This window comes from Rhinopithecus roxellana, chromosome 5 (assembly GCF_007565055.1).
Source record: "Rhinopithecus roxellana isolate Shanxi Qingling chromosome 5, ASM756505v1, whole genome shotgun sequence".
NCBI classification, from domain to species: domain Eukaryota; kingdom Metazoa; phylum Chordata; class Mammalia; order Primates; family Cercopithecidae; genus Rhinopithecus; species Rhinopithecus roxellana.
The window spans coordinates 91,746,793-91,760,199 of NC_044553.1; the positions used below are offsets into that span (position 1 = coordinate 91,746,793).

The window sequence follows — 13,407 nt, forward strand, 5'->3', positions numbered from 1 at the left end:
AAGAGGAGTCAGAATCACGAGGCAATGATGATCCTTGGTGCCATTAACTGAGACAAGGACTCCAAGGGGGAAGCAGAACTGGAGGAAAGACAAAGAGTTCAATATATGACCTTTACCTATGACATCTGAGCATCTACTGGGCTTTCCTTAACAGCTTCTGAAAATTCAGATGTGCGGGCCGGGCGCAGTGGCTCACGCCTGTAATCCCAGCACTTTGGGAGGCCGAGGCAGGCGGATCACAAGGTCAGGAGATCGAGACCATCCTGGCTAACATGGTGAAACCCTGTCTCTTCTAAAAATACAAAAAATTAGCCAGGTGTGGTGGCGGGCGCCTGTAGTCCCAGTTACTTGGGAGGCTGAGGCAGGAGAATGGCGTGAACCTGGGAGGCGGAGCTTGCAGTGAGCCGAGATTGTGCCACTGCACTCCAGCCTGGGCAACAGAGCAAGACTCTGCCTCAAAAAAAAAAAAAAAAAAAAAAAAAAAATTCAGATGGAGAGGGAGGAGCACCACAAATTACAACCCACTGTGGTCTCAATTGAACAGGTAAGTGGCAACATCAAAAGCACTATTCAGTGCTGGGTGTGGTGGCTCACATCTGTAATCTCAGTATTTTGGGAGGCCAAGATAGGAAGATCACTTGAGGCCAGAGCTCCAGAACAGCCTAAGCAACATAATAAGATTCCATCTCTACAAAAAAATTTAAAAATTCGCCGGATGTGGTGGTACATGCTTGTAATCCCAGCTACTTAGGAGGCTGAAGCAGGAGGATCACCTGAGCCCTGGAGTTGGAGGCTGCAGTGATCACACCACTTCATTCCAGCCTAAGTGAGAGAGAGAGATGCTGTCTCAAAAAAAAACAAAAAAACAAAAAAACAAAAAAACAAGCCCTATACAGATTAAGAGGAGGAGCAATCACTGGGCTAGGGCAAAGCTTTACCTGGGAAGTGGGACCCTGAATTGAGGCCTGAAGGCAAGTTTCAATTAGTGGGAAGTGAGACCATTCTGAGTCAGGAGCGCCTTGTGAGAAGAGATAGAACCAATATCAGAACACAAACTTGATCAGTGTCATTGGAGGAATGTCCATACAGGAGTAAGAGAGAAGGCTGGAGGCAAAACGTAGAAAAAGCTACACCCAGAGAACTGTAACCTTAGGTTGTGGGCCAAGGGGAGCCACTAGAGGTTTTTGATTATGTAAAATGATAGAGATTAACATGTAAAAGGAACATTTTGTCTACCAGATCAATGAACAGAGAGACAGCTATGGTCTAGAAGTATGAACCGTTTGCTAAGGGTAAAATCAGTGGAAATTAATAATCATGGGAAGAGAGCAAACAAAAGCAGTGGAAAGCCCAAAGGAGTATGGAGTTTGGGGCCTGGGTATCCTAGATTGGGGTCAGCAAACAGCAGCCCAAAGGCTGATGCCAGCTGCTGCCTATTTTTGTAAGTACAGTTTTACTGAAACACAGTCACAACCCTTTAGTTACATATTATGTACAAGATGAGTAGTTGTGACTGAGACCTTATGGCCCACGAAGACAAAAATATTACTCTCTGGCTCTTTACAGAAAGATCTGCCAATCTCTGTTGCCACTAATCAGCCAGGGAACTCAGGGAAAGAACATGTTTTAAAGGGAAGGAAATGAGTTTAAATTTGGACACAAAAGTACTCAAATAGAAATATCTGGCAAGAAGTTGGAAATAAAGACAAATCATGTAGTTAAACATAGGGCTGGGGTTATGATTCTCAAAAGGTAAACACTAAGTCTAAGAGCTGTAAAACTTTTCAAGAAAGAGCACAGGAAAAGAAGAAAAGAAAAAACAGATTCACTTAAGGAGTGAAAGAAAGAACCAGAGAAAATACCATCTGAGAGGTGGGAGGAGTCCCCAGGTTTAACGTCATGGGACATGGAAACAAGCAGCTTCAAAAGAGAGGAGAAGTCAAATGTGCAGATATGGAAGATGAGGTCTTTAAAGGGGAGATGACAGCAGATGACCTGGGAGATAACAGGTAGACTTCTTCCATGATACCCACCCCATCATTTGCAGTTCTGTTGGAAAGGTCATCCTTATGTTAAGCTAAAACCAATCCATATCCCCATAACTTCCACCTGCAAATTTCATTCCACCTCTAAAATTTACCCTGCCAAGATGGGGAAAGAGAGAGATGTGGAAAACAGCACAGAAGCTGCAAGGAATACGTGGTTTGATTAAATTGTATCTCATTTAAGTGAATTAGAAGGTAAAGCTAGAAATTAGAAGGTAAAGCTAGAAATGCAATGGACGAAAGGTTTGGATGCCAAGTTAAGAACAGAAATTTCATTTCAAATAATTAGGCTAGCAACAGTCCTAAAACAACAGGCTGGAGGACAAACTAGAGGGGTATAGACTGGGCTGGAAGCACTGGACAGAATTAAGAGACTATCTCAGTGGTACAAGTGTGTGGTGGAGGAGGCAGGAGAGAAATATCACAAAAGAAGCTCAGCAGGACTTGGTGAGTAAGGATTAGGGATGATGAAAAGCCCAAAGGCGGCTCTAGTATCTGGAATACTGTAAGACTAAAACTGCAAGAAGTAAGGCAATCTAGAGGGTCAGTTGGTTTGGGATGACTCTGGTTTTTAAAAATATTGATTTGTAGGGAGATTAGAAATGTTTGAGAAAAAGATAAATGGGACCTGAAACTTAAAATAAAGGGCTGGGCTGCAGGTAGAGTCATCCACACAGGAATAACTGAACCGTAAGACAGCGGACTGACCCCCAAGGAGCAATTGTACAGTTCAAAGAGCAAAGAATCAAGGATCAAAGTCATGTTTACAGAATGAGAGAAAGCAGAACTGGCAAAAGAGAAAGAAGAGTGCTGGGAAAGGCTCCCTGGCTACCCTCAGCAGACCTCCTTCTGAGTAAGGAAAAGTAAAGCAGCATTATCTCCATTATATTGCAGTCATCTGGGACTGAATTAGGTTTGGATTATTAAAATCCCATTAAAGGCCTTGAGTACCATACCCACCACACTGTGAATAAAATCTTAATGTATTTATGAGGTTTTTTTTTTTTTTGAGATGGAATTTCACTCTTGTTCCTCAGGCTGGAGTGCAGTGGTGTGATCTCGGCTCACTGCAACCTTCTGCCTCCCAGGTTCAAGTAATTCTCCTGCCTCAGCCTCCCAAGTAGCTGAGTTTTTAATAAACCTGGCTAATTAAAATTTGCCACACAAGGCTTCAAAATGTTCACCTGTCTCATTCTCTTACCTCTTATAAAATCACCTTTTGCCCATGGTATGGTTTGGCTCTGTGTTCCCACCTAAATCTCATCTCGAATTGTAATCCCCTCGCGTTGGGAAGGGGCCTGCTGGGAGGTGACTGAATCATGGAGGCAGACTTCCCCTTTGCTGTTCTCATGATAGTCAGTGAGTTCTCAAGAGATCTGGTTGTTTGAAAGTGTGTGGCACTTCCCCCTTCACTCTCTGTCTGTCCTGCTCTGCCATAAGATGTGCTTGCTTCCCCCTCACCTCCTAACATGCTGTTGTACAGGCTGCAGAACTATGAGTCAATTAAATCTATTTTCTTCATAAATTACCCAGTCTCAGGTAGTTCTGTATAACAGTGTGAGAACAGACTAACACAGAAAATTTTTACCAAGAGTGGGGTATTGCTATAAAGATACCTGAAAAGTATGGTAGCAACTTTGGAACTGGGTAACAGGTAGAGGTTGGAATAGTGTGGAGGGCTCAGAAGAAGACAGGGAGATATGGGAAAGCTTGTAACTTCCTAGTATTTGTTCAATGGTTGAAACCAAAATGCTGATAGTGATATGGGCAATGAAGTCCAAGCTGAGGTGATCTCAGATGGAGACTGAGTAACTTATTGGGAATTGGAGTAAAAGGTCACTCTTCCTATGCTTTAGCAAAGAGACTGGTGGCATTTGGCCCTGCCCTAGAGATCTGTGGAACTCTGAACTTGAGAGAGATAATTTTGGGTAACTGGCAGAAGAATTTCTAACCAGCAAAGAGATCAAGATGTGGCCTGGCTGTTTCTAAAAGTATACGCTCATATGAGTGAAGAAAGAAATGGTGTGAAATTGGAACTTACATTCAAAAGGGAAGCACAGCACAAAATTTGGAAAGTGTGCAGTCCAACCATGCAGTAGAAAAGAAAAACCCATTTTCTGGGAAGAAATTAAAGCCAGCTGCAGGAATTTGCATCAGCAACAAGGAGCCAAATGTTTATAGCCAAGATAATGGGGAAAATATCTCCAGAGCATTTCAGAGATCTGCACAGTAGCCCTTCTCATCACAGACTGGGAGGCCTAGAAGAGGAAAATGGCTTTGGGGGCCAAGCCTAAGGCCCTCACTGCTCTGTACAGCCTTGGGACCTGGCAACCTATGTCCCAGCCACTCCAGCTCCAATCATGGCTAAAAGGGGCCAATGTACAGCTTGGGCTGTGGCTTCAGAGGGTGCAAGTCCCAAGCCTTGGCAAATTCTATATTGTGTTGGGCCTGTGGGTGTACAGAAGGCAAGAGCTGAGGTTTGGGAGCCTCCACCTAGATTTCAGAATAGGTATGGAAATGTCTGGATGTCGAGGCAGAAGTCTGCTGCAGGGATGGAGCCCTCATGGTGAACCTCTACGAGGGCACTGCAAAGGGGAAATGTGGGGTTGAAACCCCCCAGAGTCCCTACTGGGGCACTGCCTAGAGAAGCTGTGGAAAGACAGACACTGTCCTCCAGACCCCAGAATGGTAGATCCACCAACAGCTTGCATCTTGCACCTGGAAAAGCCACAGGCACTCAATGCTAGCCCATGAAAGCAGTCGCAGGGGCTGTACCTTGTACAGGCACAGAGTGGAGCTGCCCAAGACCTTGGGAGCCTATCCCTTGCATCAGTGTGCCCTGGATGTGAGACATGGAGTCAAAGGAGATTACTTTGGAGCTTTAAGATTTAATGACTGCCCTGCTGGATTTTGGACTTGCATGGGGCCTGTAGCCCCATTGTTTTGGCCAATTTCTCCCTTTTGCAATGGGAGTATTTACCCAATGCCTGTGCCCCCATTGCATCTTAGAAGTAACTAACTTGTTTTTGATTTTACAGGCTCATGGGTGGAAGGGACTTGCCTTTGTCTCAGATGAGACTGGACTGTGGACTCATTAATGCTGGAATGAGTTCATACTTTGGGGGACAGGCCAAGCATGGTGGCTCATACCTGTAATCCCAGCACTTTGGGAGGCCAAGGCAGGCAGATCACTTGAAGTCAGCAGTTTCAGACCAGCCTGGCCAACATGGCAAAATGCATGTCTACTACTAAAAATACATCTCTACTAAAAATACAAAAAAATTAGCTGGGCATGGTGGTGCATGCATGCCTGTAGTCCCAACTACTCAGGAGGCTGAGGCAGAAGAATTGCTTGAACCTGGGAGGTGGAGGTTTCAGTGAGCCAAGATCACACCACTGCACTCCAGCCTGGGTGACAGACTGATGCTCTGTCTCAAAAACAAAAACAAAACTTTGGGGGACTATTGGGAAGGGCATAATTGGTTGAGAAGGACCTGAGACTTGGCAGGGGCCAGGGGCGGAATGATAGGGTCTGGTTCTGTGTTCCCCCTCATCTTAAATTGTAATCTCCACCTGTCAGGGGAGGGGCCTGCTGGGAGGTGACTGAATCATGGAAGCAGACTTTCCCATTGCTGTTCTCATGACAGTGAGTTCTCAGGACATCGGGTTGGTTGAAAGTGTGTGGCACTTTCCCCTTCGCTCTCCCTCTCTCTTTCTCCCCTGCTCCGCCATGCTGCTTGCTTCCCCTTTGCCTTCCACCATGATTTTACATTTCCTGAGGCCTCCCAGTCATGCTTCTGTACAGCCTGTGGAATGTGAGTCCATTAAACCTCTTTCTTCATAAATTACCCAGTCTCAAGTAGTTCTTTACAGCAGTGTGAGAACAGATGAATACAGCTAGTTCTTGGGAACCAGATTCACAGCCATAGCTACAACCCAACTAGGTCTTCAGCCCAGTGACAGCCTGAGAGCATTTTCTGAACATCAGGTAAAATCAAAGACCAGACTGGTTTCAGATGCAACTGAAGGACTCTCTCAGCAGGTGCAACTGGCAGGACTGTCTCTCAGACGCAACTGGCAGGACTCTCTCAGCAGGACTGTTAAACCAAATGGTGAGTTGAGGCCCATGAGATAATTTTTTTTAAGGCAGTGAAATTGTTCTCTATGATACTATAATGATAGACAGAGAACACTAAGCATTTGTTACAACCCATAGAACTTTATAGCACATAGAACTTGAATATATGCAATTAAAAAAAGTTAGGGTATCAAGAGATCCTGGGGTGGAATATGAAATGCAGACTATGACATGAGAATCAACTGTATCAAAATGCATGAAATAACCTCAATGAAAGAAGTGAGGGAAAAGGTGCTGGCTTAAGCACCTTTAGAAATGAGTATGGACTCTAGATCTAAGGGAAAAATGAATTTCACATAATGAATTTCACATAACCACTGAACTCTAGCCAATAAAGTTCTTTTTCATAAGGGGTACAAGTTAACAATTCTGAAACCACTATGCATGTAAGTAAATGGATGGTGGGTGGTAGGAACCAGTTTTCCACTGTTGGAGCAGGAGTTTGCAGACAAGGGGGAAAGGCCAGAATTATCCCTGTAACACTGTATTGGAGTTGAAAACATTAGCATGAACTCATGTTCAACTTAATATAGATACAGATGGATACATATAGCAATATTTATAGATATGTGTAAATACAAGGGTGAATATGCACCTATTTCTCTGTTCTGTCAGCTGAGCAGACCTAAAAGCAATGACACCTCAGTGGCTACAAGGACACGCAGTGTCCAGAACTTGGTTTCTAAAACCATTCTCCAACAAAAGGAACCCAGGGTCCCTGGAGAAATAACTGATTCTAGGGATGGGGCAAAGAATATACAAAGTGAGCCAGGGGCATCTCGTAGTGCCAGAAAGAGTAAGGAATTGATTTTTAAAAGCACATGCAACAACAAAAACCCACCAGGATCGGGGGTATGTCACAGAGACACAGGAGCCAATTGAAACAGCTCCCAAATCTGAAACAATTTGAGCAACACAATCATGTGATATTAGATTATAACCTGAAATATAAAATATGCAGGAGTCCATACTGATACAAATAAATGATAGAATAAATAAATAAATGGGGGAGAACAGACAAATCTCCCAAGCAGAGGAATTCCCAATAATTTCTCTAAGTACTACTTCCCTCAGGGAGGTGGAGCATAATTCTCCACAACTAAAGTGTGAGCTACACACAGTGACTTCCTTCACAAGAGTACAGTATGGAAAGATGGGGAAGAGGAACTTTATGGGAGAAATCTGACAAACATAATTTTAGCCACGAAACCAATGTTCACATCAACAGTGATAGGTCGTTTGGAGAGCACGTATGCATGTAAAAGCTAATTATGCAATTGATATGACACGATGGAATGAAATATGGTACTATGCCCATGTGGTCTTCCTCCCAAAACCCTTGTCTAACCACAGGAAAAACATTAGACAAACCCAATTTGAGGGACATTCTACAAAATACCTGACTAGGACTTCTCAAGCTGTCAAGCTCACCAAAACCAAGGAAAGTCTGAGAAACTGTCACAGACTAGAGGAACCTAAGCAGACATATAAACATGATGTGATATCTTGAATGGGATCCTAACACAGAAATGGGACACTAGGTAAAATCTAAGGAAATCTGATAAACTATGAAGTTTAATTAGTAATAATGTATCATTATTGATTCATTAGCTGTGACAATGTAGGATACTAATGTAAGACATTAATAATACAGAAAACTGACTGTGGGGTATATGGGAATTCTCTGTACTATCTTCACAGTTTCTCTGTAATTCTAAAACTGTTCTAAAATAAAATGTTTATTCAAGAAAAATGCTTTTAAATAAAAACTGTCTTCACTGAGCCCTAAATCCAGGTAACTCTTAGAGAAATTAAATTCTAAATTAGTAACTGATTACTACAGGTGATAAATTTGGTTATTCACTAAATAGATGAAAAGAGAGCCTGAGGCAGCAGTGCAAAAGAACACCTGGCCTTTCTAGACTGTGTATGTAACATTCCCATGTTAACGTTAAGTCACCCCCTGTCCCAACTGTCTCCAGCTGGCCAGTGTCACAGCACATCCCGCTCTGCGCCAGTTTCCATACTGCAGTGTTTGGTGTTATCCACACCCCTGGAGAAGACCCACAGTGAGAACCCCAAGAGTTTTCTATGAGTACTCCTATCTCCAAATTGTTTTCAGACAAGTTGTTGGTAAAGTGTCTTCTCTCCAACTAAAAACAGAAGTAGAAGAGAGAAATACAGACAGAGAGAGAAGAAAGAGAGAGAAAAAAATCAGCTACAAACTACTTCTAATGAACATCTAACATAATGAGTAATTTTTGGAGCTAAGACTAATATGAATGATATTGTGCCCGTTACACTCTTCGATTTCAGAAAAAGTTGCAGAAAATCTGAACAGGAACTCCCTATCCAAAAATGGATACAAAGATTTGGAGCAGGTTTAAAGCAGACAGGGCCTTTCATTTTTCTACCCAGTGCTAAATCTCTCCCAGTTCTCACGGGCCAGAATTTCCCTGATACACTTATTACAAATGCAGGCCCCACCCCCAGGTCTAGCAAACCGGCATCACACTTAAACTCCAGGTGACTCCAGTAAAGTTGGGCAACCACTGTAGTTTGCCTTCACTGTTCTCATCACCGCCTCATCCCTTCTCTTTTTCTCCAACAACCAAAGAAAGTATATTTTGTATATATTAGGGTTCTCAGTTTTTAAAAGAACACACACAGCCAGGCACGATGGCTCACACCTATAATTCCAACGCTATGGGAAGCTGAGGCAGGTGGATCACTTGAGGTCAGGAGTTCGAGGCAGCCTGACCAACATGGTGAAACCCTGTCTCTACTAAAAATACAAAAATTAGCCAGGTGTCGGTGACGGGCGCCTGTAATCCCAACTACTTGGGAGGCTGAGACAGGAGAATCGCTTGAATCTGGGAGGCAGAGATCACGCCACTGCACTCCCACCTTGGTGACAGAGCAAGACTCCGTCTCAAAAAGAAATAAAAATAAAAATAAAAAACCATACACATGCACACACATATATATATACACATAAACATACAGATATATGCATATGTGTTACTGCTTGCAGATATTATCTATGCATCAATAGTTTAAAAGTAAAGTTCTATTTTTTACCAAGAACTTTCTGTCACCTTCTTCCCAATTTTTTCTTTCCAATCCTTTGGTTAGTTGCTATTAATAATCTATTTCTTCTGGGGAAACTACTCCCATAACTAATGCATTAAATAGTCAAAACATATACTTTAGAGTTGATTCAAAAGACAAATGTCCAAGAAAAGAACAATGACTGCAATCAGATTTATCAATATATACTACATTCCACAAAACAGTCAGTACAGGAACTTATATTGTATCAACATGTAAAATCAGAATGGGGAAAATGAAATAGGAAATCAAGACTGGGAAAAGTTAAGATGCAAACTGTTAAAATTCTTAAAGTTGAGCTACAAATTTGAATCTGAATTTCTGAAGCAAAGCAAACAAAAAGAAAACCAGGTTCACAAACAAGATTCACGATAAACCCTCATAAAACCACACCAATTTCTCAGGAGAGGAGACTTTAAAGCCCTTAGGTCTAAAGAAATGTCTCTAATGCAGAGGTTCGCAAAGTGTGATCCCCAAGACGAGCAGCATGAGTATCCCCCATGAACTTGTTAGAAATGCAGTCAGGGACTGAATCAGAATCTGGGCATGGGGGTCCAGGCAGCTGTTTTAACAAACCCTCCTGGTGATGCTGATGCAAGCCATACCTTGAGAACCACTGCTTTAGTGGGTCTTCACTCAGCGTACACTGAAAGTGGTTACAAACCTGCTCGAAAGCATCCCAACAATCAGCCAGTGGTGTATTTTGCATACCAAGTTCTAGTAACGTTCTTTAGGGCAAAGAGGGTAAAGCAGATTTACAAAGCTCCAAACCACAGAACCAAGTACACAGCTTGGGTGTAGAATGGAAATATGGACAGCAGGATCACTGTTTCCCAGTGTCTGGCACACATTAGACTTCCACACCTTTCTGAACAAGTGAATAATGAAAAAAATGCATGCATGAATGAACATCCTTTAAACAATTCCCCAAAAATAACAATTATTCTCAACTGCACTTTGAGGGCCTATAATTAAATGTCATTTTCAAAGGCTACAAAAATTTTAAATGATTTTAGAAGGGAAAAGTCACCATTTATAATCAAACATCTTTCTACTTCAAATTCAAAAAATAAAATAAAATTTGCAAAAACATTCAAACTTTCACAGCACACTCCAACCATCGGCCCATCTTATAGATGGCTCCACAGTCTATAAGAGAGGAGGTGATTGGTGCCAGCTCTGTTTTCACTGATGGGAAAGATCGACATGAGGATCACTCACTTGGCCCAAGGCACATATCATGAAGTCTGCTGACCCCTGGCCTATTGAGCAGCAACTCTGCAGAGCCTGTTCTGCCTGTAAAGCCTTTCCTTGCAGTTCAGTCTGGAGGAGTTTCCTTGTGTCAGGTATTAGACAGAAGATCCGGCATGAAGCAGCCAGAGGGGAGGACATGGTAATCCAGGGCCTTTTCCCTGCCAGGAAACACACAAGGCTCAAAGGCAAGATCATCTTGGGCAGACACTTCTCTTTTTTCTTTTTTTTTCTTTTCATGACCAGGGATAATGAGGAAGTACTGGTAACAGCCAGAGAAGAGGTGAAGAGTAGGCTGTGAGTGTCAGAAATCTACAGCAGATGTTGGAAATAGAGGCTGCTGTAACGCAGCCCAGCAGGCAACATGGGAGGATGAACCTTAGTTAAGAAAGGGCTTAGCAGCCCGCTGGGAGTCAGAGGTTGCTCTTTCTCCTTAGAAATTCCTAACTTTGCATCCCATTTCGTGAGGCTCTCAGACACTTGGAAGCTCCTCCAAGGCCCTCATACTAAGCTTCACCCCCAGATCAAGAGCTCTCCAGATTAAGAGCCTGGGGAGCATATTCATTGTAGTTGTTACCAAGAAAGTCACAAGCAGGACACAAATCCACTCTGGGCAGTCTCTTTCCTTCTAGAATGATTCCAGGTCACAGAACATCCAACAGAGGCCAGAGTTAGGGGGCTGGCCCCAGCACCCATTCCTCCAACAAACATTTATTGAGCACCTGCCTACTGGGTGCTGAAAATAGGGAAATCACAGGACGAGAACAGCACCAAAAGACAGCTCAGGTGTGCCTCTTACACTGTAACCTCACCCACAATGACCTCATCCACAGTGACCTTGGTGGCAATTACATCAGGGCTGACCTCTGACACACACACACACACACACTTGCAATACCTGAGTAGTATCATCTCACACTTGTTTTCCAGGGTTCGTGTCCTCTGAGGACATTGAGTCAGGCATTTAGATTGGGTTAGGGGATGCACATCCCTTTGAGAATTACCCACTGACTCTACCCTTTCTCTGTGATGGTAGTTCATGCTTTCTTCATCTGCCTGTCTCTCGTCACTTTTCCTATTGTTCTTTATCACACTTTCTGCCTTCTCTGAGCTCTGTGTCTCCAGTCTGCCAAAGTAAGAAAAAGTCCTTTACATAACCCTTGGGTCATCACTTCCAAAAGCAATGGTCTCAGGACCCCTCTACACTCTTAAAAATTAAGAACCACAAAGAGCTTTTATGTGGGTTTTATCAATATTTGAATAAAACAGCAGGTCTCAAATACTATAAAACAGCATCTATTCAGGAAAACAGACTTTCCTACTCATCAAAGTATATGTTTTAGAAATCTCATGTTTAGTGCATCTTACTGCTATCTTAGAGAAGGGAAGAAGCCAGCAGAAGGAGCCACATCCCTAGACAGAGAGCTCCTCTCAGTGGATTTAAGGCTGGGGAGGTCCAAAGTTCTAGGGTCCAATTTTCATTCCATTATAATAAGAGCTCCCAGAGCCCTGAATGCCTCAAAGCCTCTGACTACGAAAGCAAGCCTAAGTATACACATAAACGTGAAGTACAGAGATGCTGAAGAGTCACTGGCTGTATGAAAAGGTTTCACATTAATTACAGAGCTGGGTACAAGCCTCCTTGCCTAATGAATACCATTCATATTCCCAAAGCAATTAACAGTACAGTTGAAATGACCGACATCCATTTCCTGATACCCAGGAAACCTGTGAACTCTGAGACTATCATCTCCAAAATGCTGAGTGTCAGGCTGGGTTCACCCAAAGTAGTCATCAGCCAACCTGCAACCTCCACTGAACTTCCATCAGTGACAAAATATTTTCCTCCTAAGTTTGGATCTGGCTCCTTTCTAGTTTTACTTCCTTATCAATCATTATCTTTGCTCAAGGAAATAAAGAAACAGAAAGGGATGCCCGGCCATAAAAGCAATTTTCCCAATGTAATAATGTGTCTAATTGCTTGCCTAAAGTTTTTTCAGTCTTACAAATCTCTCCTTACTGGGAAAAAGAAGAAAGTCAAACTTTTGTCAATATGCTAATTTTAAAAATCTTACTTGGCAAACTTGAACGACAGAAATTATACCCCAGTAACCTACATTTTCAAATACTTTCAAAAAGTGTACGATTTTTACTGTCTACACTTTATGGAGGGACCAGGCCTTATTTGCAAAGAGCTTTTTGCAATCACTGTCTTATCTTTTGACAGTCTGGGAGGTAATACATCATCATTATCTTATACAGATTGGGAAATTGAGGCACAAGGTAAGGCATAAGTGGTAGAACAAGGTTTCAGTCATTCCCAAGTTTCAGTTCCTCTACATGAGCCTTTTCTCTTCTCTTTTTAAGTCTTTACACCCTTCCTTTACTGTCACAGCATAAAATGATCTCTTTCTTCTGAACTCCTGTAGGAATTACTGCCTAAACAATGCATCTCCCCATTAGTCATGTCACGCCTTGCTTTTTAAACCCTGCATGATTAGCTAACTTTTCCTGTGTTTATGTTTTGTTTCTTCAGCTAAATGTGAAGCTCTCTAGGGACAAGAATCTTATCTTATGCCTCTTTATGTCCTCATACCACCTGGTACATAGTAGGAGGCCAGAAAATACATGATATGTTTTGCTTTTTCTCACCTTAGAAGACACAGATGCCTGCAGTTTTTTTTAAAAAATCAAATACAGAAATATACAATTCAGTATAAATCTATTGCGTCCCTCAGCACTAGAAACTGCTTAAATTTATTTTAGATTTCAGTTCTTGCTAATAATCCATTCTCTTACCCAGTGAAATATGTGAAATACATATTCCCTCTACACTTGTAGTCTACAGAAACTAACAAACTT

General features: G+C 42.4%; 1 protein-coding gene across 1 annotated transcript in view; it reads right to left on the reverse strand.

Moving 5' to 3' along the window:
* PRKCH (protein kinase C eta) overlaps positions 1–13,407 on the reverse strand; it is a 239,357-nt gene that overhangs the window by 181,270 nt on the left and 44,680 nt on the right. The window lies entirely within an intron of this gene.